The sequence below is a fragment of the Alexandromys fortis genome, unplaced genomic scaffold (assembly GCF_014885135.2).
Source record: "Alexandromys fortis isolate MF-2015 unplaced genomic scaffold, M_Fortis_MF-2015_v1.1 scaffold_101, whole genome shotgun sequence".
Classification (NCBI taxonomy): Eukaryota; Metazoa; Chordata; class Mammalia; order Rodentia; family Cricetidae; genus Alexandromys; species Alexandromys fortis.
In genome coordinates, this window is record NW_026067983.1 from 539,327 (window position 1) to 566,194 (window position 26,868).

General features: G+C 42.4%; 1 protein-coding gene and 1 long non-coding RNA gene across 8 annotated transcripts in view; one reads left to right on the forward strand and one right to left on the reverse strand.

The window, feature by feature from the left end:
* Hdac9 (histone deacetylase 9) overlaps nt 1-26,868 on the reverse strand; it is a 511,434-nt gene that overhangs the window by 459,513 nt on the left and 25,053 nt on the right. The window lies entirely within an intron of this gene.
* LOC126511530 (uncharacterized) lies at nt 15,698-18,637 on the forward strand. The gene is made up of 2 exons (XR_007594713.1): nt 15,698-15,854; nt 17,740-18,637. It is a non-coding gene; the product is annotated as an uncharacterized lncRNA (long non-coding RNA).

Genomic DNA, 26,868 nt, shown 5'->3' on the forward strand with positions numbered 1-26,868 from the left:
AGGGGAAGGGGAGGCCGTGGTGGGGAAGAGACAAAAATCTTTAATTAATTAATAAAGAAATAAATAAATTAAAAAAAAAAATAGTTACTATTGTTTAAAAGATTTGATTATTGGCATTGCTAAATAAGACTCTTCAATCCCTGATTATCTGCACACAATCACTAATAATTTCTTCTATATAAAACAAGATGCTGCAGTTTCCTAACTGGTTACTTGGGTTCAAACATGGAAGAAGAGATGGATGACATCTGGATTTAGTCCTGGGGCAAAGGGAATTTAAAGTTCTGAAGAAACTGGTATATATTTCATAAATTTGTAGACTCGAGGAGTAAATACCAAACAATCATGTACATGGTGTTAATTGTATAACTACTTAGAATACAAGAAAATTCACAATGTTGAGTCTGTTCTTTAGACAATTCTAGTTTTTGTTTAAAGGATGAAGGCCATGTCCCTATTACTGAGAATCTCTGAGCAGAGGACTGGTTTCCTATCAAAGATTGTCTCTTCCCAGGAAAAGGGGCCTGGATGCTTACAGATTACATTTTAGAAAGACTGACTTTTTGTAGGCAATGAGTAGCCTGGTTTTGGGGAAAGGAACCTGCATCCTGCCGCCATCTTTCTTCAGAGGCTGGGCTGACTGAAGCCTCAGGTTTCCACCCAAGGCTGTGCTGTTCTCTAGCCGGAGCTGCTCTAGCGGGAGCTGCTGTCAATTACCACACAGGTGCCTCCTTAAACAACTGTTTGTGCTTTCAGAGAGCTGGGAGGCAGAAGCCTAATGGCAGACACACCAGGCTACTCCCAGCGTGTCTGTAAGGCCATGCTTCCAAAGGAACCCTCGACTGTGGGACTTGAAGGAATAGCCATCCACCGCGCACAGGGCATTGACACACTAAGGAATGGATTCTACACATGCCCAGCTTGTGGGGTTCCTCATAGGGATGGAGGTGACTCAAAGGCTAGTACATCACTGAAGCACCCCACCCACCAGGCATGGGGACTCACAGGTTGTGTTTACCCATTTGCATATTACAGAACAATCTCCTCATGTTGGTCCCTGAACCACATCTGCAGAAATCGTAACAGATGACATCATACTCTCAAAGACTGGTATGCAGGTTCACATGGAGCTCCATGGCTGAGCTCACTGTAGGTGTCTCACACAACTTAGCACACTAGAAAGCATGAAAGAAAGCCTGCCGTTTGCTTCTTCCCATGTCACTCAAACAGCGAAGGAGCTTATGATAAATCAAGCACCGTCCACCCCAGTGAAGTTTAGAGCTAAGGATAAAATCAAATATTAAAAAAAAAAATCCAGAGTATAATGTAAGAGGTCAGCGTAACTGGTGAAATGAAATATTTAATATGTCTAATCTCTACTCCCTAAAATATGTCACTTAAAACAATGTAACATACTTTGTAGCTGCATTTAGAGGTTTACATCTAGGGAACAGACATTGTCCTGACATGTGTTGGCTGGGATCTCCTATTTCTCCTGCTAGGAATCAGTCTTCTTGGAAGCCATCCGGAGACGATGACATCAATCAAGGGCTATCTCTGTATTAAAAAAAAAAACAAATATATATCCCTGCCCTGTCCCTGAGTGAAGAGTTTCATGAAAGTATTTCTCTTTTCTTCCCCCTCAATCTTTTTCAATACTATTTTGATAATAATAATATATTATTGTATTATATATAAAATATAATGTAATATAATAATAATGTGCATTTGTGTGGGAGGTGTCCACATGGGTACAGTTGACCCAAGACCCCAGAGACCTCAGATTTCTCTAGAGTTACAGACAGTTGGGAGCTGTCTGGTGTGGGTACCAGCTAGTTTCTGTCCACCTGACATAAACCTAACAACCTCAGGTTTCTCAGGGATTCTCGACTGACGAACTGCCACCATCCAACTGTCTTGTGGTCATGTCTTTGGGGTATTTTCTCGATTGCTAATTGATGCAGAAGGACCCACCCCAGCCACCGTAGGCAGAATCAACCTTAAAGCGGGTAGCCTGAGCTGTATAAGAACGGTCACTGAACGTGAGCCGGAAGCAAGCCAGTAAGTAGCATTCCTCCATGACTCTGATTCAGCTTCCGACTTTGACTTCCTGCCCCGACTCTCTCAGTGGTGATGTGTGACCTGAGAGTTGTAAAACAAAGCAGGCTCTTTCCTCTCTGAGTTGCTCTGGTCATGGTGTTTATCACAGCAACAGAAAAGAGACCTGGGTAAGGTAGGTGCTAGCCACTGGAAGCGGGTCCTCTGCAAGCGAAGTGTGCTCTCTCATCTACCAGGCCAGCTCTCTGAAAAACTTTCCTGAGCATCCCTCCCTACCTAGAAAGATTCATAAAGAAACGGATGTGGTTCTTTAATCCCTCGGCTGTGGCCAGCTCAAAGTAATCCTACCCTGCCTGCTAAAGTTCCTGGAGAGGCTGGAGCCTACCACACTCTCTGTCTGCTGGGCTCTCTCTAACATTGTACCTGTGTGTGCCAAGAACCCAGACTTATGCATACATTCACACACACACACTTCTCGAAGGCCAGCATCATCATTCTATGTGAGTCCCTGTCTCTCCCTTGTCTCCCTATCCTTTAGAGAAACGGAGAAACTCCCACCCCCTTTCCTATGCTGCCCTTTCAACACCAACCTCATCCTGAAGTCTTCACATCCACGCGAAGGGGCCTTTATAGGGATCAAAGAGGCTAATGAAAAACCAGCTTCTTCATGGTACCCCAGAATCCTCCTTCAAAAAAGTTTTCAGGGCAATATAATTTTTCCCAAAACAGGATTTTTTTTTTTTACTTCTGTCAAACCGGTAAGATCTTTTCTACCTTGTTACAATTTGAATTCTATTGGTTGCTAGCATAATTTAAAGGGAAAAAATACATGAAATAACAGCACAGATTCTGACACGCGTTTCAAACTCAATATATTATTCCTATCATCGGCATTATTTCTACTACTATTAAGCTTCAGGGAGTGAAATTAGATCTGTTAAGCTACGTTTTGTCTTTTTTTTTTTTAAATCCACTCAACGCTTTTTCTTGAACCACAGTTTGATCCAGTACTGCATTCTAAGGGGCTGTCATGCACAGAAACAAAGCCAATGAATTCCACTCTGAAAACAGTTTTGCAGTTTTATTTTTAGCTTCTCAAAACTGGCCTGATTCTCCTTTCCCTGGATGAAAAGAATTCCCTCTGAAATTTCTAACGTAGCAAACGAAGTCAGAGGAATATTTCTGGGTTCAAGCACCAATCCCTCAGACGCAGGTGGGAACAGGCATGGGTGAGGGCCAGAGCCACATCAGGGGTGCGACTCTCAAGGAGGAGGCACTGCTAAGCTGATAACCCACCAGTGGTCTTTTTTCCCCTCTGTGAAGTCATTGAGCTAATTTTTACCTCTAAAAATTCATCCGCACTTTCTACAGCTTCAAAGGGCACATGCGTACCCTATGCTGTCTTCAGCCACGAGCTCTGACAAGGACAGGCATCAGAGCAGCTAAGGGGGGGAAGTTAGGCCCTACCTCTGTCGGTCTTGATGTATCAGCACTATAGACAGGTGTTTACGGTCACCCAATGGCTCATTTATTTCCCTAGGAATAATCTAATAATGCTTCTTAATTAAAATATATCACGACACTAACGAAAAGTAATTTGCTATCTATCCAGCTGAATCAGAGCTGACTGAAATGCCAAGCTCAAGACCTGGATGCCAGCACAGTCCTGCACTACAGACACAGAGGGCAATGTGGTGTCCAGGAGCCAGCATGTCCACGGGAGACTTCAAGATGCTTACTAGGATCCAGTTGCAGGGAGGCGGCCACCAACATCAGAGCTAAGTTCCCTTCCGCTGGAGTGCACAAGGAGCAACACACTAGCCTTGGAGGAGAAGAAAATGGATGGGAGGAGATACACATATGTGCACGCGCGCACACACACACACACGTAGATGCAGCTCTCTCCTAGAGAGTAACTTCAAGCAAACAAGAGAGTGAAATGTAACGCCACGGAAATGCGCCGTGCTTCCCATGGCAACTTCCAATCATCAAGCGGTTCTTCCCAGCTTCGGTGACATGACAGCATTTACAGAAACATGCTGCCTTCCACTTTCTGTCTATAAAAAAATCACTTTTCCATTTTATGTTTTTATGGTTATCTGTCTCAAGTGCCATTTTAAACCCAAAATAACCGACGAAAACTGTATCACTCAAGCCACTTAAAAGGGTGCTCACATGTACTTTGCTAAAATAAAATATTCATATCTGCTGAGTGACGTGTCCATCCCAAAAGAAAAAAAAAAGACTGGGGATCATAACAAAAAACTAGAGATCACACACTTCTAAAATGAAGTTGATTCCAAATCTCTGAGACTAAGCCCCCAAGTGCCCTAGACTGTCAGGGAAGTCATGCTGTTTCTCACCCCATGGCTGGGTGATAGCTTTTCTCCACGTCACAGAACGACACCAGTGCTTAACGCAAAGCTTGGGATTATTTTCTTATGAAGCTGATGGAAGAGACGCACTGCTCGGATTTACTATGGACTCTTGATATTTTCACAGACTGCAATAGTTCCTGTGACCAATCCTGCTTTTACTGGCATACCGGGCACAACCCTGGGATATAGACTATGGTTTACACCCCAGTTCATGTCTCTGCGTCATTAATTTCCAAAGCAATTTTTGTCAGACGCTAACAATGGCGATGTAAGGATGAGAAGAAAAAACCAAAATTTGTTTTCCCTGACAGACAACCGGCATAGCTCTTTCTACAACGAGCAGTTTGTCTGTTTTAGAGTCCAGAGGACTCACAGGGAAGAGGGTTGATTTAATTCCGGGTTGTTGTCAAAGAGGGCTAACAAGAGAGTGCTGTGCAAAACAAGTCACACAGAAACACAGGTTACCTTACTCGGAGGAGGGGACACGGGGTACACTGGGATTCGGGCATAGAGAAACCATCCCATCTGAGAAGGACCTTCCTCACCATCCATCTTCCATGATCCTCCCAGCAACTAGGACAAACATCTCATCCCGCAGATGGTAAAACACGGCCAAACAAGTCCAAAGAACTTCCTCAATGCCACCTAGTGTTTCCATGTGAATCTGAATGCTTCTTGAAAGAACACGCTTTGAAAATGATTAATTCCTTCTACTTAATTCGGAGAACTATTCTTTTTTTGATCACATAAGGAAGAGGCTAAGAACTTCACTCATAGCTGTTGAATGTACTCAGGGATGACAAAATATTTCTCCTATTGTGCCTTCACATTGTTGCCATCTCGTGAGCATTTCCAAACACCTGAATCTAAGTTCTTTTTTACTTCGACAGTCGGCAATTTGGAGACCATTGTGGATTTGGAAGCTACTAATTGTCTAAAAAGAAAAGAAAGGATGTCAGTGGGACACGTTGGCACACTGAAGGCAAGAAAAAGCTTAATTGCTGTGACTTGAGAGCACAGAAAGAGAAGCCAGTGAGCAGGCAATAGAGAGTTTTGCAAAGGCTGTGGAGGTGCCGAGGAACGGCATGCATTCAATGCTGATTTCCCCCAGTCCGTAATTACTACCTGGCCCAGAGAACAAGGGGTGAGTCTCCATAGCCTATCTGTTGCTCTTAGTTAAAATAGCTCTTATACACTTGATGCCAGCCACTTCCTTGCCTACAACAAAATAGAGAAGGGAGTGTCTTTAAATTGTGACTCAAATTATCAACCATTACAGCTATGGTTTTTAAATGTTTCTGGAGTCACATTGCAAAGACCAAGGGGAGTGAACAAAGGCAGGCCGCCTGGCTCTGACTAGAGGGCCGACTGTTGGAAGAACTTTGCAGGAGAATATTCCCCCTGCCTCATCTGGGCAGAGCTGGTTCTCACTCCCTTCCCTGGACTGTCACATCTGTCTAGTCCCTTCTTTGATTAGGAAAGGGAGGCGGTGACACCGGCCAAAGCTTTGACCCAGAAAAGACACGGGATGTACTTGAGGTTTGACTCAACGGTGCGTGTGGGATTCCTACACACATGGTCTTCTACAGCTGCTCTACCTGACTTTCAGCAGATCCTGGCTCTTAGCCAGCAGCCAAGCAGCTCTACCAGCCATTGTTTAATCCACCAACACTCAAGAGGTCATGTATTGAGTATATAATTATTGTTGCGTCGTTGTTGAAACAGTTCCACCTTCAAAAAATAGCTTGGCTTGGCTACCTGCCTTTTACACCTACCATCTCCAACTTCTAACTGCAGCTTGTCTGCATCGGTTATCTTTTCGATATTACGAAAAGTATCTGAGATAGGTCTTACTTAAAGGAGAATGTTTATTTTAGCTCACTTTCAGGGTGTTTGGTCTGTGGTCTCTTATCCCAGCCACACGGAACCAGAGGCAGCGCAAAGGGACCACGGTGGCAAACAAGTCACCAAGGTAGTCTATTCACTGTACGTGGTTAAGAAGCAAAAGCAGACATGGAAAGTGGGTAGGAGCACAGCCTTTTCTAGGGCACATCTCCAGAATCAACTTCCTCCCTTAGGCCCACCTCTCCAGGCTGACCACATTGAAATAGTGGCACAGGATCCAACCAACAAATGCCCTCTCAGTTGTCTCTTCTTTGCTCGGCACTGAAGTTCACATAAAATGTGTTCTCTAGATTACAAAGGCTCACTGGCCACTCCTCCTAAAGAGAAGAGTGATCAGATTTCAGCAACAGACAAGGGAAGATCAAATCGTGATCAGCAACAATTCCCAAACACTGAACAGTGATAAGGTATCAAGGAAAGAACCCTTTACCTCTTGCTTTAGCAATTTGGAAACTGTTCTAAATTTGGAAGCTACAGATGGGGCAGGCAAAGCAAGAGAAGTGTCATTGCAGGGACAAAGGAGTCAATGAAAGAGTCTCTCATTTCAGGGACTGTGGAGCAAAGAATAAGAAGCAAATCAATGTATTTGGCTCCGTGTATACAAAATGGCTGGAACAGAGCCTGGGGTGGGGGAAAAGCCTGTGGCCCTAGAACCCAGAAGGTGGAAGCAAGAGAGCCAGCAAGCAGTTCAAGGCCAGCCTTGGCTACATAGCAATCTGAGGCCAGCAAGGGCTACTTGACACCTCAAAATATAAATAATAGATAGATAGATAGATAGATAGATAGATAGATAGATAGAATAGATGATAGATAGATAGATAGATAGATAGATAGATAGATAGATAGATAGATAGATGGCAGAACAGATCAGTCTAAAAAACAAAAAAGTAGAAAAGTGGTTGCCAATGGGTGGAGACAGGGGAACAGTCAAATATCAAAATGTTCGTAGGCTGTGATTATGGGTGCGGCTACAGAACTCAGAGAATGTACTAAAGGTACAGTGTAGTTTGAATGAGTGAACTGTACCATGTGAGAATTACATCTCGGTAAAGCTGTAAGACAAACACATGTTGGTAAGGAGAACACCAAGAAAAACAAACGCAAGGAGTAATTTAGCAAGTGTATGAAGAACCCCACCCTCACCGCTCCCCTGTCTCCCTCAAACCCCTTCTCACCCCTCTGACAAAGCACAGCCTTTCCCACCTCGGCGACTCGGCATCCCCCACGTAATAAGGCCTGAGTTACTTTACAAAATCTGTTTGTTTTAGTTTGGGTTTTCTCCAGTCAAGCATTCTTCACCCTCAATTGATCTCTCAGCTTCACTCTACCTCCACAAAGAGTTTACATACATCCAGCCGACAGTGGGCAACACGGGGATCACTCCTCTGAGCTCTGACTTCTCTCCTTCCTAACAATGACTTTAATGGTCAATTATATATTCATCAGCGTTTGCATTTTAATTGCTTTCTCCTCCAGTGACTGCATGCCTCATGACAGTAAGACCTACATCTGTTTCATGACCTAGGAAAGGTCACAGAAAACGTATGGGAAAAGTGTCGGCCAGGTAAACAAGAAGATTGATAATGAGGTTGGAGAGATGGCTCAGGGGTTAAGAGCATGGACTGCTCTTCCAGAGGACCTGGGTTCAATTCCCAGCATCCACACAGCAGTTCACAACTGTCTGTAACTCCAGTTCCAGAGGACTTGACACCCATGGCAGAACAACATTAAAAAGAAGAAGATTGATGATGAACAACTAGCCAACATGAGGAATGCATGGCATGACTTCCAAGTCTGAGATAATTTAATATGCAAAATGAAGAAAGGGAGATAAAGCATTTTCATTAATATAACAAAATCAAATGCCTCATTTTCTTTATTCTTAATCATTTTGTTAAAACTAGACAGAATCTTAAGTAAAGTTAAAATGGTTGAATTCATGTGTACATACTTTCAGTTACATTAGTATAATAAAAATTCACTAAAAGGCCGCTCATTAATAGGATTATTATTGGTGATAAAACGAAGAATGAGATAAGTTCCTTTGGGCAATGAACTTAGCACCTAGCTTGAGATAGAAAGTCATGCTATTTCAATGCTAAATTTTTTTAAGAAGAAAGAACAAAGGCAAATCTAGAGAGGTGTGTGAAGAAATGCGTCATGCAGTATATATGAGTTTAAAGCATTTCTAATCAAAATTTCAGTGCTCAAAGGAAAAAAAAAACCTAGGCATTGAGTAAAGCTTTATGTGGTACAGACTTTAGCTGCAAGGTCTTCTGCAGTAGGCGCACAAATAGCAAACAAGACAAAATCACAGGACTTACATCCCTACCTTCTTACAGTAACATTCTGCTCAACATTTCCTGAAGACTGGGACCTGCTTTTTTATTGTTCTCTTGTTCAAATGAAATTCAGAGAGAGGAAAACAAACACATCGCCTTTTGAAGATTACCTACTAAGAGTCTTGGTTTGTCCTAGTAGGATGGTAAGGGAAGAAGAAAAGGCAAGAAAGGAGTGGGAGACAAATTTGAGATAAAGACGAGGGGGAAAGGAAGGAAATGGAAACAACTCCCAGATACATTAATCATAAAGAATAAAGAAATACGGCACAAGTAGAGGCTCCTTAGGAAGGACTCATGCTAACCCTGTAATTTAGGACAAATGTGGTATCAAATCCTCTAACTACTTCCACTGTATCTATTATTAAATCTCAGAGCGCTACTGACTACAGAGATCTTGGGGGACACCCTAAAGGTACTGCTCCTCTGTCCAGAGTCTACCTATGATTGGCATGCTTCTAACAATCACTCACACATGCTATGGTCCTGAGAGTGAATTTTGAATAGGACAGTTGATTCTTCCCAATGCTGCTGTAGCCAGTAACAAGGTGGCAGAGATGTCAGAGACCATCCCTTCTGACTGCACTTTGCTTCACACACAGGGAGCAAGACATGCTAGAGGACTGGTAAAAGCCACACGGCTTCACATAGATTAATAGAAGTGGGTTGATTTAGATGTAAGAGTTAGCTAGTAACAAGCCTTAGCTACCAGTCAAGCACTTATAATTAATATAAGCCTCTGTGTGGTGGTTCAGGAAGTAGCTGCCAGGTATTTGGAAACAGAAAGCTCCCCCTTACATTCACCTTTGGCTAAAATTGAAAATACAGCTCAAGGATGGTTAGATCTCAATTGTGCACTAGATTTTTATAAAGTATTCTATCTGCACTGTAAAATGCACAAAAATTGCCTGTAAACTATGATGTACACAGGAATCAAAGCAATTAAAACAATAAAATTTTAGGTGACGTTTAAAATAGTTAATTCACAGGATGGGTTCTTTAAGGACAAGAATACGTTATCAAAATAAAATAACCACTGTGGGACACTGCTCTTGTACACGGTAAGGATTTACCACTCCTATTGGTTTAATGAAACGCTGGCTGGCAAGTAGTCAGGCAGGAAGTATAGGCGGGGCAACCAGACTAAGAATTCTGGGAAGAAAGGCAGAGAGATGCAGCCATCAGTCAGATGCAGAGGAAGCAAGACGAGGACGACTTACTGAGAAAAGGTACCAAGTCATGTGGCTAAACATAGGTAAGAATTACAGGTTAATTTAAGTTGTAAGAGCTAGTTAGTAATAAACCTAAGATAAGAGGCCAAACAGTTTGCAATTAATATAAGCCTCTGTGTGTTTCTTTGAACTGAACGGTTGCAGGACCAGGCTGGACAGAACCTTCTGGCTATAAAATAATGGCTTGAAAATATTTCATCTTTGCATGGGGCTTTAAATTATAGGTTTTGATACTTCTTTGCCTTGAAGTATTAATAGTTCATATTAAGTAAATGCATAATCTGCAAAATTTAATGCATAAGACTATTAGCACTAATAAATAGGTTAATCCTAGTTATTTCACTATTAAATTAAGCACTGGATATTTTGAACCCCAGTGGGATGAAGGTTCTTAGTTAATAATCCTGAGAAAACTTAAAATCCCAGCAGCAAAACCTACAGTTAGAGCAGAGCATTTGGGTCCCTGGGCAGCCAAGAGACAGAAGGTGCATACACAGGGCCACCAGACTCTGCAAGGAGAAAACAATAAAGCAGGATGCTCACTTTGGGTATTGTTGTTGTTTTGTTGGTTTTGTTGTCTGAGACAGGGTCTCTCCATACATTCCTGGCTGTCCTGGAACTCACTAAGTAGACCAGGTTGTCCTGCCTGCTTCTGCCTCTAGAGCACAAGCATTAAAGGCATACCTCACCACGTGCAAAAGGATGTCCATTTTGTTTTCATTTCACAAACAGGAGAAATAATTTTGTTATCACAAATATTGCATGGGACATAGCTATACACCAAAATTCTTGTTCTTGGTAGGAAATTTAAATTTAACTAAGTTTCCTGAAATTCATCTGCCAAGCGAGAAGTACAGAAGTAGACAACAGCACAGAGTCACGAGTCACACATACTCTTACTCACAGCCTAGGTCCATAAGGGACCCTGGATGTGTTCTTCAGATGCTGAGAGCCACTCAGAACCCCTAAACCTTGTTACAAGGCTGGAATTAGACAATGTGCACCCTTGGCTATTTATCCGTCCTCTTGGGGTTAATAATTCTATCTGAGGCTCACCTGAGCCAGGAAGTCATTTTTACATTGGGATTATGCATTTTAATCACGATTCCTCTTCCTAAACCCAGAAGACAGAAACAGTAATTTTAAAATCTTACTTTATAATTGAGCTGCTTCTACCTCTTACTCAGACGGAAAACTCAGGTTCATGTAGAGAAAATGTCAAATGTCTACAGTAGATGATAGCCGCCACGAGTAAACTCCTTACCCTCAGAAATGGGTAATTTCCACAGAAAGATGGGGTTTTCTGCAGCCAATAAACTAAATTGAAAAAACCTCCAGCCAACTGTTTTTATTAATTTTATTAATTTTATTACTGTGTTTATTAACACAGAATTGAAAGCTAATAAAACCCCACAGGGCATTTCAAGGTAACTCCACAGGAGAGAGCTCACCAGTATAGATGTTTACAGACGGTGACTAAAGATATAATAATAATTAATCTGCTTTTGAAGTAATGAACAAATCACATGCTTCCTTAAAATACAAAGCGCAAAGCCCTTAGCTGCTAATTAAGTTCAGGAGTGAAGTAAACACTTGACTAAGTAAAGGCTACGGCTCATAAGCAATAATACACAGCTGTCCACGCCCGACCAGTTCTTCCCCAAACAAACGCTGCTTTCAGAAGGCAAGGTCCGACCCAAAACTGGCACTCACCTGTGGTCATTGGATCTTAACAAGAGCCATGATCATTTGCTGCTGGATATATCATACTTCTGTAAGAAATGTTTGCAAAGAAATTACTCTAAACTAGGCACAAGAGTGCTAAATATAGCATTTTAAAAAATGAAATACTTAAATCATATTCAACTTCGACATGGAAAACAGAAGAATAAGTACCACGGTCTGGTACTTTAGCTTCAGGTGTACTCAGAGCATCCTACAGGATGGGAACAAGCAGAACTGAACAGGATCAGATTCTCGTTCGTAGACAACAGAGAGAAGGGAGGTGAACGGAGGTGGACAGACAGATGCAGGACAGCCTGGGAACTGAACACTAGAGGACAGCCCACAGACAGGAGTCTTCATGGGTTGTTTTTTTATTTAGCAGGGGGAAATGAAAACATAAATACTTCCTGACACATGAGAACTCTGACACTAAAGAAATATAAGGAAGCTGTCCGTCACCAAAACGTTAGAACACAGTCGCGTCCCTGCTTAGGTTGTTGTCTGAAGCTGTTTCCTGCTTCGAGACCAAAGCACTAACGCAGAACCCAGAACCCAGAAAACTGAAGTATTTACTCTCTTGTTCATAGACAATGCTGTTAGACCAATGGCTTCTGAGATGGAGAACACAGATGCCTGCCCTACAGCCCATCACTGTGTGTGTCTCCCAGGGCTTCCAAAGCACAGTAGCAAGAATCACCACAGACTTGCTATTTATAAGAAATGACCATGTCCTGAGACTTTCCTCATCTTACTGCTTCACTTGGCTTCAATAGATTTCTTCTTTTTAAAAAACAGGGATTCAAAAGGATCCAGAGATTTGGGTTACTTCTCTGAACCTGGATAAGCTTTCTCCGCCATCACCCCCTTCTCACTCCATCCTTTCTTCGTGGGCCTGCAAACCTGTTACCGTCACAGCCCCCTTTCTCTATTCTCTGGGAGTCACCTCCACCCACACTGTGGACAGAGCAGGGATGTAGCCCTGTGGTAGGAGCAGGGAGGATGAAGACAGAGGATAGAGGATGGACAGTGACCGCATTGTCAGTGAGCCCTCACTGTCCAGTCGCTGGCCTCCTGACTCCTCCATCTAGCTATACCTAGACTTCCCTTCTACAAACGAGATCAAGACATGCTGCCTTTAAGCCCCTATACCTTCCTCTACAAGTTTAAGAAAAAGTGGAGAGGGTGGAAACCTCTTCCCAACCATCACCCATCAATTCCCTTTGCTTTCAGTAATGCATTTTAACTAGGGCTACATAGTGACCTGTCTCAAAAAAGTATACTATATATTTTAAACAAAAAAAAAAAAGATTATCTGCTCTTTGAGGGTAACAGAAATATGAAAGAAAAAAATCATGACATTTGTTTGTTGTTCTAGAATAAGCAAAGGAAATACAACAATTGGGGGCAGGACAAACAGAATCAGATCAAATTCTTTCATTCTCAAGGGTAAAGCAAAAGACCCATAAATTTTCCTAGAGTAACACTATCAGAAGATCTATCCATGCATGCATCTCTACCTGAAGATTCATAGCTTCACCAGGTCCACAGAGTCTCACATGGAATTACTGAGGAAAGGGTGTCCATTGAAGGGTCACTACAGTATCCTCTGTGTCTAAAATATGGTGCTGCTGGTCACTAGGGTAGGGCTCCACTTTCTGAATATGTGAACCAAGTCAATTCAACCCCCTCATTGTTTTATAGACTAGATTTCTGAAAGGGAAAATTATTTGAGATAGTCAAGACCACAAAGCTGCAGAAAAGCTAAAATGAAAACAGATACTATGACCCTACCTCAGCCCCAGGCCACCACTATATGGTGACAGGACGGTGGACAACTTAGATAAGTCGCTAGGTAGCCTACCTTCTGCTTAGTCAACAGATTCTAAGTTACCTCAAACCATATTCAAGGAAGGTAGTCATTGGCTCACAGAAGATGGAATACAACTCGGATAAGACTCAGACTCAAATCAACACCGCTCTCAGACTACCTGCCCTCTCCAAAAACTGACCACATGGCCACTGATTTGTTTCAAGCAGGCTGGGAATGAGTTACTTCCAACACACATAACGGAAAATACACGTTTGGAGAAACAGTTCCCAGTGAGGCTCCCTCACATTGGAACATTTTTGGAAACGCTCATGAAAAGCTGTATTTGTTGCTGTTTATAACTTTTATAACCATGATGCTATAAAAATTTCAAAGAGCAAAACATAACACAAAGCCAAGGTCATTGAACAGTTAATCCCGCTGAGCCAACTCTTCTAGACATATCAAATGAGAGAATAAACTCCTTATCAGGTTGTGTGGCCACTTGGTTTCATGTAGCTCTTAATATCCACACTTGGAGGAAGCCCTGTCCGCTGTCAGAACCTTTATCCAGGTCCTGGGAACCACAGGGAACAACTCAGAAATAAAATTCTGTCATTCTCATTTCCAAATAGGAGGATGACCTCAAAATGTCCAATTTACCTTCCTTCAAGCTCCTGTCTATTCCAGGGGAAACACTAATGCATTTTCCCAATAGAATTAATATGATGTATGTTGTGTGGGCCCCATGATGATTTTAGAGCAGAAATTATACAATATGGTTTAAATAGGTTTTGTGGGTTGGCCTGGAAACCTAACATTGTTACTATGGAAAATGTCTCAAACTCCACAAACAACTCTGTTTCCAGTGAACTTTTGAATGCAACTATTTTAAGTTGGGGGGTTGCATATTTATTTAGACTTAAAATAGTCATAGATGAAGTTATCAGGTATAAAATATTTCAGTTAGGATTCTAGCCTTACACTGACAAATGTCCCTCTGCCATATTTGGTGCAATGGATCTGAAGGGAGGATGTCATATCCTCTTGCAATACTATGCAACAATTAAAATTCAAAATTAAACAGGTACCAGATCCCATTTCGAACTAAATTTTTATTAAAGGTTGGAGTGACTTTACAAAGCAATTAAGCATTAGGCTATATATTGGGAAACAATAAGTCACTGAACCAAAATCTTCCATTCTCCTATCTTTAGACCCAGTGGGAAATGTTCAGAGCAGTGCAGTTGTGAGCAGGGGAGCCTCAACTAGCTAGACAGAAATCTTTGTGAACATGTAAGGTTGAATCAGATCCTTAAATTTTGTACTTAAAATTAAAAAACAAGATAGTTCCACTTGTCTCTTTCCTTCCCAACACAAAGGTCCAGTTCTTTTTCTCTCTCCTCTTCTTCCTTTTGATGTTTTTGTTTTTATTTTTCAAGACAGCATCTTCCTGTGCTATGCACACTGGCTAAAGGAATCCTCAGCCTACAGAAGAGCTGACAATGCAGGCCTACAGAAATCAAGGGAGCTAGTGAACTCCCTGAACCAATGCTAGCCATAGACTAGAATGTAATAAGAAATACTGGCTAGCTGCAGGGATTTTTGTTCGTCTTTTGTTGTTGTTGTTGTTCTATTATCCAAGATGTAAAATGAAAACAGCATTATCTAAGGACCCAAACATATTGCAACATTTACCTATCAGCATCCCCAAGAGCCGAACCTGTGCCAGACCCTTCACGTTCCACTCTGTTCATTATAAGATTTCCCCTCCCCCAGACCCACTCCTCCTGATGTGTGGGGGAAGAATAAAAGGTTTTTTAGTAATGTAATCTCTATACCCCAGAAAGCATTTGTTATCTAGTCCTCGTTTCGTCATCCTGAACATTACTATGACTTTAATGAAGAGAACTATGTCGACAAAAGCAACATAGATATCGCAGTTCTCACAGGTCACCCCGCTGGCAGCCAGTCTATTCTACTGACAAAGGCACACGCCATCTCTAAGAGTCCATTCTAGCAGGATCTTTCAAGTGCTTATGAAAATGAATTAACTTACCTTTACCTGAAATAAAATATTATGGTTGAATGCTAATGGGAGCTTTTAAATCCTGTAGGTACTATAGCATTTAAATTCTGATGAAACCATAGATTTTGAAGTTGGCTTTTGACATGTTGAAGAAACACAGAAATAGCTTTTCTTCATAAAAGGGAAAATAATAATAATAACAATTCCAGTTGAAATCTGTGGGAGTGATTTCTTATTAATAAAGAAACTGCCTAGGCCCCTTGATAGGCCCACCCTTAGGTGGGTGGAGAAAACAGAAGAGAATTCTGGGAGAAAGAAGCTTAGTGAGGGAGTCGCCATGATTCTCCCGCTCCAGACAGACGCAGGTTAAGATCCTCCCTGGTAAGCCAGCTCGTGGGCTACACAGAATATTAGAAATGGGTTAGAACAATATGTAAGAGCTAGCCAATAAGAAGCTAGAACTAGCCGGGCCAGGCAGTGTTTGAAAGAATACAGTTTCCGTGTAATTATTTCGGGGCATAAGCTAGCCATGCGGGCGGCCGGGTGCCGGGGACGCAGCCCTGCCGCTCCTATTTCAACAGATGGCGCCCAGACGTGATGGGCTAAATCCACTTAAAAACCTGAGAAGGCTTAAAAATAAGGGAGAGAGAGTTTAACACAGATTTTTGCTGTTTTGTTGGTGGCGTGCTGTAGAGAGATTCCTGATTCAGCAACAGCAGCAGAGAAAAAAAGCTGCGTCATTTTAAAGCGCGGCTTCCTGGGGCTATGCTGCCAGCGTGAACTCTGGCTTTAAAGCATTTCAAGGCTTTTATGGGACTGGATGTTTGTGTTCCCGCTTGGGATCGGAGGAGAGTGCTCTGAGACCGTGCAGATGGCTCAGCGCTCCCCGCCTGCACCTGGGCAGAAGGCAGAATCAGGCTTAGGCAGGCGGAAGAGCATGGCGGATTCCTGCCGCCATACAGAGACGCGTTTTCAGACTGCGCAGTGCTCTGCGTGTCAGATTTGGCTGTAACTTGGATGAAAAGAGTTTCTGTGCTGCACACTCAGTCTCAGAATTAAACTGCTGATTGCGGCTCCAATGTGAACTGCTGTGTGCCTGGAACTGTGCTCAGCTCAGAAGCACCAAATGACTCTGAGGCAGGAGCGGCTGCTCCATGCTGAACTGTGCTGATCTCAGGCAGGAACTACCGTAATTACCTTAAAACCGTGCAGTTAAGGTTTAGACTGGGCAGGACACAGGCAGTACCGTATTACCTGTACATGGTGCAACTTAAGTTTTTAAGAAATGCTTAACATTTTAAGAAATGCTCCTGGATAGTAAAAAAATTACAGATTCACAATAAAACAGATTCAGACACTGTTGGATAAATGTACGTAGGCTTGGGAAAGAGAAGAAAAAGAATATAAAGAATAAAGTTAATGTCTTAAAAAGAAAAAGGGTAAAGTCTTTAAAGAGACAGAGTACAGAAGTACAGATAGTTATAGATTAAGAGAAATAAAGAAAAATAAGCCACGTAAAAATGGAAAATTCACAGAGAGTCTGGATTATGTACATTGTGTTTTCTTTAAAATTTTTGACTGTGAAGGAGCTAAGTACAGAGAGACATTTCATTATATGGGCTGCCAAGCTAAACCAAAATGGATTTCATGAGGGTATTATGATTTCAGAATTTGGGTCTAAGGATATGATGCTTTGGAGAGGGTCTTCTTTTGTTTTTGCAGAGGATGAGACCCTGTGGATTGCATCTATTCCGATTTGGTATGATAGACCACGCCCTCCTGAAAGGTTGCTGTGAACACCCTCAAAAAATTGCTTCGCTCAATTGCCAACTGAGATGAAACTAGCACACAGGTTATATCATGAACAACCTAATTAACGACGCCCCTATTCAGCAGGAAGCAGTTTGGAGAGAAAAAACTACGCCCATGTTCCCAAATATTGTTTATAAATGTTCTTTTACATTTAAAGGGGGATATGATATAGATATGAATAATTTGCATTGGTATGGATTTTAAGGTCAATTTTGTTATATGTATATGTATTTTTGATCTTGATTAAGGTATTGTGATTGTGTAGTTCATTTAAAAATGTAATGTATAATTAGGAAATATAGGTTGTTAATGGATAATCATCGCTAATAGTTAAGCTTGTAGTCATGTTAATTAGATTTTCTAGATATATAGAGATATATTTCAGTTAGATAGGCATTCTTCATATCTTTCAAAGACTGCAGAATATGGCATTTAAAATATTTTAATAACTTAGGACTTTTCATGACAAGGAGACACGTCTGCTCCTGGCAGCACCAGCTACTTCAAGAGGAAGATGGGCATCGAAGAGGATCCTTATGGAGTTTGATAGTCATTTGGGCAAGAAACTGCTCTTGCCTGGACTGTTGCATAAACTGGACACAGAGAACCCTCAGAGAGAGGACTGCTGAACTTGCCTAAAGGTGAGATGGTCTTTCGGGGTTCCTGATTCATGAAAGAGTCTGCGAGACATTCTGCAGGACACAGCAGAAAATGACTGAACTGTCTTTGAAATTTCCTGCTTCATGGAAATGTCTCTGGATACCATGGGCCTGTAGGCCGAAGATGGATGCCCCAACGGTACAAAGGAACTTTGGGTGACTGTCCAGGCAGCGAGATGTCTCTGTCATTTCTAGAGTTTTCTTATTTCTTGTTTACTTAGATAATATTATATCCTTCTGGAGTCTTTGATGGAGTTGAAGAATAAATAGTTATAGTTTTCCTTAGTTATGATAAGAGATAAAATAGATATAAATATTGTAACTGTAATTCTTACTTGATAACTGTTTTGTTATATGTAATTTTACTATGTTAAAGTTAAAGCCTTTCTTTTTTGTTTAAACAGAAAAAGGGGAAATGATGTGGGAGTGATTTCTTATTAATAAAGAAACTGCCTTGGCCCATTTTATTGGATAGAAAATTAGGTAGGCGGAGTAGACAGAGGAGAATGCTGGGAAAAAGAAGCTGTGTGAGGAGTCGCCATGGTTCTCCCGCTCCAGACAGACGCAGGTTAAGATCCTCCCTGGTAAGCCAGCTCGTGGGCTACACAGAATATTAGAAATGGGTTAGAACAATATGTAAGAGCTAACCAATAAGAAACTGGAACTAGCCGGGCCAGGCAGTGTTTGAAAGAATACAGTTTCCGCATAATTATTTCTGGGCATAAGCTAGCCATGTGGGCGGCTGGGTGCCGGGGACGCAGCCCCGCCGCTCTTAATTCAACAGAAATCAAAGGCTGGTATACTACAGAAAATTCCATTTTTTAAAAAAGATTAAGATCCTTTCATGTTTTCTTTGCAAACTCCTAGGTTTTTTAAATTTTTAAAGTTTTTTTTTTCATTTTACATACCAACCACAATTCCTCCTCCTGCACCCTCATTATCTCTCCCCAACCCACCCAATCCCCCCATCTGCTCCTCAGAAAGGATCAGGCCTCCCATGGCGATTCAACAAAGTCTAGCTTATTGAGTTGAGGCAGGAGCAAGACACCCCCTCCCCCATGATCCTGGCTAAGCAAGGTCTCCCACCATAGAAAACGGGCTCCAAAAATCCAGTTCATTGCATTGGCACAGGAGAGCACTTCCTAAATATAACCCCAGTAGCACAGACACTGAGATGAGATGAACAATCAATAAATGGGACCTCCTGAAACTGAAGGAGCAGAGAACACAGCAAATAAGACAAAATGACAGCCTGCAGAATGGGAAAAGATCTTCACCAACCCCACATCTGACAGAGGGCTGATCTTCAAAACATATAAAGAACTCAAGAAACTAGACATCAAAATACAAAATAGTTCAATTTTAAAAGGGGGTACAGAGCTAATCAGAGAATCCTTAGCAGAAGAATCTCAAATGGTCGAAACACATTTAAGGAAATGCTCAACATCCTTAATCACTAGGGAAATGCGAATCAGATTAGCTCCGAGATACCATCTTACACCTGTCAGGATGGCCGAGATCAAAAGTACTGAGAACAGCTTCTGTCGGAGAGAGTGCAGCGTCAGGGGTGTCATTCCTCTGCTGGGGGGGGGGGGGTGCAGACTTGTCCAATCACTTTGGAGATTGGTATGGCGGCTTTTCAGAAAACTGGGACTCAATCTACCTAAAGACCTAGTGATACCACTCCTGGGCATATATGTAAAGGATACTCAATCATACCAGAAGGACACTTGTTCAACAATGTTTATAGAAGCATTACTCATAATAACCAGAACCTGGAAACAACCTAGATTCCCCTGGACAGAAGAATGGATAAAGAAAATCTGGTACATTTACACAATACAATACTAGTCAGCTGTAAAAGAATGGATGGAACTAGAAAAAAAAATCCTGAAAGAGATAACCCAGACTTAGAAAGACAAACACAGTATGTACTCACTAGTAAGTGGATATTAGACGTAAAGCAAAGGATAAACCAGGCTGCAATCCACAGCCCCTGAGAAGCCAGGTAACAAGGAAGACCCTAAGCAAACTCCTAATATCAAAGAACCCTACATTTCTCTCAATAATACAATTTTTCCCTTTGACATAAATTGCAAAGGTCAGTAGATACTTGTAAAAATAATGGTGACAAGCCGGGCGGTGGTGGCGCACGCCTTTAATCCCAGCACTCGGGAGGCAGAGGCAGGCGGATCTCTGTGAGTTCGAGATCAGCCTGGTCTACAAGAACTAGTTCCAGGACAGGCTCCAAAACCACAGAGAAACCCTGTCTCGAAAAACCAAAATAAATAAATAAATAAATAAATAAATAAATAAATAAATAAATAAATAAATAAAGGTGACAGCGTAAGACAGTAAGACTTAGACCTCAGTGTTCACGAGGCTTTGGAAATCAGCAATGAGAAGCTGGGACTTGTTCGTCTGGGTAACTTGACTGCCGCTCTGAGCACATCTCTGTGTACTGCTACCTGGAAATGTTCTGTCTGCCGGCGTTAATTAAAGTGTTTTTAACTCCTCATAGATCACCCCAATGCTGTACACACGCTTCTTCATAAGCCTTAGTTGATGTCACCCTGCCCCTCCTCTCTTCCTTAAGTCTCCGAGTTGACGGAGGGCACACCAGGTAAATTATGAAAGAAGCAGCCGTTACTTCAGGTGGTTGTCATTCGGCAAAGCCGAAGCTGCTACCACTAATCCCCAGAGAGCCCAATTCTGTGCAGGTGGGACCTGGAAAAACACAAAAGCACACGGCAGCTCACTCTGTTTCTCCAGGGCTCACTCTGTATTCCAAAGTACGAGACTTTAGAAGGTAGCGTCAATGAAGAAAAATTAACATCATACAGGAAAGAGTCTTGTCAATGCCCCAAACTACACTTTTCATTCATAAAATGCACGTTTTGAAATGAAAGCATTTAAGTGAGCTTTCCCCATCGCTAAGGCTCCATTAACCACATTCATCTGTCAGGCTTCACTCCAAACACGAGATAAATCAGTGGCCAGAGATGAAATACAGGAGGTTCTTTCTGTGGGGCTCACCACAGTTTTCTCCCCAAAGAGCAATTTGCCCGTTTTCAATAGCATCTCTGGCTTCTGTTCTCTTTCAAGTTCAAAATGCCCTGACCTACCTTCCTGCCCGGGGAAAGCACATACTCACCCTTAAGGGCCCACAAGGAGCCTCCAATTTCTCAACAAGCAGAAAGCACTACAAATTACTGCCATGCCCAAGAGAAGAGCAAATCAAATTTCTTTTGAAAGCTACAAAGAGAAGCAAAAAACTAAAAGCTCTCATTCTTAATCTAAAAACAATGCATATGTATGAGCCACATTGAAGTCTAAATATACACTTTGTATTTCACCCACACTGCTTATGACTACAGAGTTTTGCCAAAAATATTACATTTAAGCATAATACCTCAACTTTCTGAAAATCTCCAAATCCCCTATTTCCTTTCCACTGCCTACCCCCACCCAAATACACTACTACAAACTTCTGGTAAAGGATAGAAAATCTCATCTTAAAAAAATGAAGAAACTAATATGGCCTGATAGGAAACCGGGCTATGCCTCAATTTACAAGGGAAGTGTTTAAAGAGACTCTGGCCCTAATGAATCCTAGCAGTGAATATTAATCTTCCTGAAGCTCGGCTAGGAAATGTGCATAGCATCCTCGAAGCCAGGCAGTGTATTGAGAGAGCCCAGAAAGCTGGCATCTTGACCGCATTTGGGGCCACATGCTTCTCTTCTGGAGCTGTGCTCTGTCCACAGCAGGACATGAGACAGCATGCGAGGCTGGTACACGCTAGACAAAACTTCGCCATGTTGTCCCTGGAGAATTATCTGGATAACAGAAATGTGTAGGAAATGGCAGTCACTGTTATCTTTGTCCCTCTCACTGCATATATACACCAGCCACTGTGACAGAGCCCACGTGTCAAACTGTATTTCTACCTTTGAAAACGTCCACCACTGGCAAAAGATGATGTCCTGATCTGCTTTCGGTTGCTGTGATAAAACACTGACCAAAGACAACCTAGGGAAGGAAATGGATGCTTTTGGTTTCTACTTCTCCTCTGTAGTCAGTCCATCCTCTACGAGAGCCAGGGTAGGAACTCAAGCAGGAACCAGGGGGAAGGAACTGGAGCAGAGACCATGGAGGGCTGGAGGGACCTCAGGCTGCTTACAAGTTCATTCTCAGGCTTGCATACACTTTCCGTTATTACACAGGGCAGTCCCAACTGCCCAGGGATGGAAAACAACTGGAAATCAGGAAAAAGCTTCCAGAGATACCACAGGCCAGTATGATAAAGACAAGCCCTCAACTGAGGTCTGCTCTGATTGGTTACGTTCCTAACCAATATCAGCCATCACAGCAGACATGGCCTCTGGCACTTGAAAGAGATGCAACAGAGTGCCTATATGTAATCTTATGAGTAGAAAGGGAATCTGAGAGACGCAAAAAGGAGGGTTAAAAACTCACCGCTTTGACAGGTGAAGAGAGGGTGACCACACAGCACCACTTTCCAGTCACAAAGTTAATCTGTCACAGGGCCGTGACAGAAATACAGACACACTCACGCCCAGTTCACCTAATACTTCACTCCGCCATGACAGGTATGTTGGGAGGTTCCCATATTACTCTGTCAGACTTTCCGGCGTCTGTCCGTAGCCAGCGTGTTTTCACACCGACCCCTCTGGTGCTGGCTAAGCTCCTCCAACACACTTCCTGTTTCCATCACTTCTCTGCCCAGGTCTTCAGAAGACCGACAGCCCTCTGGTGAGACGACAGGAGACGAATTTAACCGAGGCAAGGTTAGGAAGCCAGAAGCCCGTCTGTCTGCTGTGCCACAGCAAACATTTTCTATGGCAGCCATCCTCAATTGAGATAGAACAGACGGCCTTTCAGGCCCCACCCAATCAACAGCCCAGGCTTGGCCAGATCAATTTGGTCTCTAGATGGGACACATAGACCCCCGCTTCTTGTGTTTTCTAAGACTGTCTCATTGTTAAAGTGATGTGACGGAATAACTCCCCGCTTTAAGTGAACAGCATGGAATGGATTTCTCGGCATTGGGATTCAAGATACATCTTCATTCCTCTCAGAGATTTGAAACTTATGACTAAGAGGGCCATGGTGAAGACACAGGGTAAAGTGTGTTACTTACTGTGTTCTTGAATAAGAGAATAATTGATCAAAAAGTTAACCAAATCTCATTTTTTCCTTGGCGCTGATTTATTGATTGAGGATCCCCAGATCATCTTTATCTGCACGGTCACAGCTAGGACCCTCATGCTGAGGGTCTCATGAGGTCTCAGCTGCACTGATTCAGCAAACCCATTTCCTGGGTGTTCCTGGCTCTTCATCTTGCCTGTCTCAGCCACTGTCTCTTTAAAACACAGATGCTGCAAGTTTACCTTTACCTGACAGACGACTCCAGGTTGCTGTGGTACAGGAATATACAAAAACTGACCCGTGAGGCAAAAAAAGAAGAAGACTGGAAGGCTAGCGGCCACCTCATTCTATCAAGCTTAGGTCTGCAAGATGGAGACTCACAAATGTACCCATTTCAGTTCGCTTCAAACTATGCTGTGTCTACCACAAGGTGAATGTCAACATGACAAGCAAAGCATCAAATCTCTCTATTAGATCCTTCACAGTAAGGAGCTCCAAATGCAAACTTGTCAATCAAGCTAGAAAACACAGTCTACTTACATTTTTTTACAATGAAAAAGTTAAAGTATAATAGAGATTTTTCATTTTTTACTTTGTGTACATGCGTGTGGATCTGTGTCAGTGTGTGTGTGTGTGTGTGTGTCACACGCATGTAGGTGCCGCCAGAGGCCAGAAGAGAGCATCCCGGCACAAGGATTCCAAGTAGGTGTGAGCCAGTCTTCACGGTGCTGGAAGAACAGTAAATGCTCTTAACTGCTGAGCCATCTCTCCAGCCCCATAAAGAGAATTCTTAATGAAAACATGGCTGCTGTAATCATAAAGAAACAGTGGTACCTGCCAGGCTCGAAGTTGTGGAGGCAATAAAGAAAAACTGCAGAAATCACAGAGAATGCCCTCATTTTGAGTTTCTTATTTGTGAAATTGAAATAATAAGGCATCCCTCCTAGGCTGGTCAGCAAGAAATGAAAGCAGGCATGTGAGGCACTCGCCCCTGGGCCCAGCTCAGGTGAAGCCTCATAAAGGTTCAACGTTATTATAATTCAACACTGTCCCAGAGACTCCCATCACTGTGACGGCAAGGAAGACCCAGAGATATTATAGAATGTCACCATGTTAGATGAGGGAGGAAGACCCAGAGATATTATAGAATGTCACCATGTTAGATGAGGGAGGAAGACCCAGAGATATTATAGAATGTTACCATGTTAGATGAGGGAGGAAGACCCAGAGATATTATAGAATGTCACCATGTTAGATGAGGGAGGAAGACCCAGAGATATTATAGAATGTTACCATGTTAGATGAGGGAGGAAGACCCAGAGATATTATAGAATGTCACCATGTTAGATGAGGGAGGAAGACCTGGAGATAGTATAGAATGTCACCATGTTAGATGAGGGAGGAAGACACAGGACCCAGCTCCCCAGTGTCTCAAATATTAGCATAGGGAGAGGACAAAAATGTGAAAGTATAGAGGAAAACTCCTTCAGTTACTGATGATGCCAGCTGCCAGTCATTGCCCATCCTTACTTCTTGGGTGGGGTTTCTGGGGCTGCCAGAGTAAAGGGCCACAGAGCAGGCGCCTTTAACCCAGAACTATCTATTTTCTCACAACTCTAGGATCTAGAAGTCTGACACCTTTGGCATTCTGAGTAGATCTTCCCTTGCTTCTCCCAGCTTCCGGTGGAGGCTGTGAACGTCAGCATCTCTGGTCATGCTTCCAGCAGAGCTCTGACCTCTCCCCTCGTGCGTCACTCTCTGTCCCTTCTTGTCTTTCAAGAGCATCAGTCATAATGGCACGTCCTGCTCCAAAGTGGCCTCACCTTACCTTGATTATTTATGCAAACATATTTAATATTTCAAATGTGGTCTTAGTACTGGGATTCGTGGTGGTGCACACCTTGTTGCCAGGGAGAAGACAAGCCAATGTCCCCCATCCTTCTCATCAGAAAACAGTTTATTTTGTTGTGGGTTGGCTTGGAATCTTTTGGTCAGTCTTTAAGCTACGAAAACGTGAAGTTCTTGAAATGTTATCGATGCTAGCTGGCCAATTCAGAAGGATGGAAACAAAGCAGCAACTATGCCTACTTAACCATGTTTACTTCCCAAGCTCATTAGTGGTTCCATGTGGTGAGGAGAAAATTTCCCACTCACTGTATCAAATTTAGCACATTTATTTAGTCTGAGTCAATGCCTGAAATATCCTTTCATACATTTAAGCCAATTTTCCCCAAGGTCATGTAACAAGAGAGAAGCTACAGACCTCGCTCGGGTGGGGCAATCACGATGAAGTAGGGCACTGAGTTTTGTGCAAGGGAGTTGGGCTATGAAGCGTGCCCAGAATGGTGGAGAGTTGATTTTTAATGTAATTACATGTTATTGTATTTAATTCACATCTGAACTAAAATCAAAGTACGACTGATGTAGAGGGAATTAAAATTTTGAAAGAATGTTTCTTAATGAGGCTCCTTATATTCCGAGACTGAGCAGCAATCAGTCCCAGGTACAGAGGGGATAGATACACAGTAACTTCAGTTAACATCCTTGAACTAAAGCATTCTTCCAGCTAACTCTTCTCAGGAACATGAAACCTGACTTCCTAGTCAAGCGCAGCCTTCATCACTGCTGAGTGTTTGTGTGGGAGTTTCCCACCCGGGGGGGGGGTGTTTCTAGTAGATATTCAGTTAGTTAAAGGGTGGAAGCTGAGCTCAGTTTGTGAACATGTCTAACATGCAAGAAGCATGGGTTCACTCCCCAACCCTGCCTAATGCCAGGTAAGGTGTGCATGCCAGAGGCAGAAGGGTTCAAAGTCACCCTCGGCTGTATAAGCATGTTTAAGGCCAGCCTAGACTAAAGACTGTCTGAAAAGGGATGGGGCAAAATTTTAGTTAATATTAATAAAGTAAGATTAAGAAAAACACCTAAAAATGAACTAATCTCGCCTGTGGTAAGGAGCGTGGGAAGCAAAGCAATCAACATCAAACTTTTATGAACATATATTTGCTATCAAATTTGATCAGGTGGGGAAAAATTGTTTCATAGAATGAAATAATTGAGACACACACAAAGCTTCTCCAGAATTTCACAATGTAGATGAGATTTTCTAGTTAGAAATAAATTGTATTTTACATTAAAAAAAAAAAAGCTGTATCAAACACTGTAGCTGGTAAGTAGCTATAATTAGGCAGTATGAGACCGCCTGTGTTTGGGGCCACACATCGACCCCAGAAACTGCATGGACTTGAGACAGCACAGAGCGGCCCCCGGAAGCACAGCACCTGCCGGTACCACAGTGAGGGCTTTAGTGCCGAGTCACACCTTGCAGGGACAGGAAGCTGACTGGCTTCATTATACACCCGTTATGAAATACTGCCCAGACAAGTAATAATATAATAATATATGTGAATCATCAATAAGCGACATCATCAACATCACACACACACACAGACACACAACTGGATTTAATTTTTCAAATAAGTCAATAATGATTTTTTAATTGTACTGACAACTACCTTGGGTCATTTAAAAACCACTCCCCTAAGTCTCTAGCAGTGCATGAACAGGAAGGATTTCACTCATTCCTAACATTTTTAACAACATAAAAGGCAACTAACATTGTAAAATGAGAATCTTGGTAAATGGTCCCACATAAACCTGAAAACAACTCAGTAAGGTGGTTAAACTTAAAATTTTGTTACATTTAAAGAGAGAGAGGGAGACGAGGGGGGAGGGGGGGAGAGGAGAAGGGGGAGAA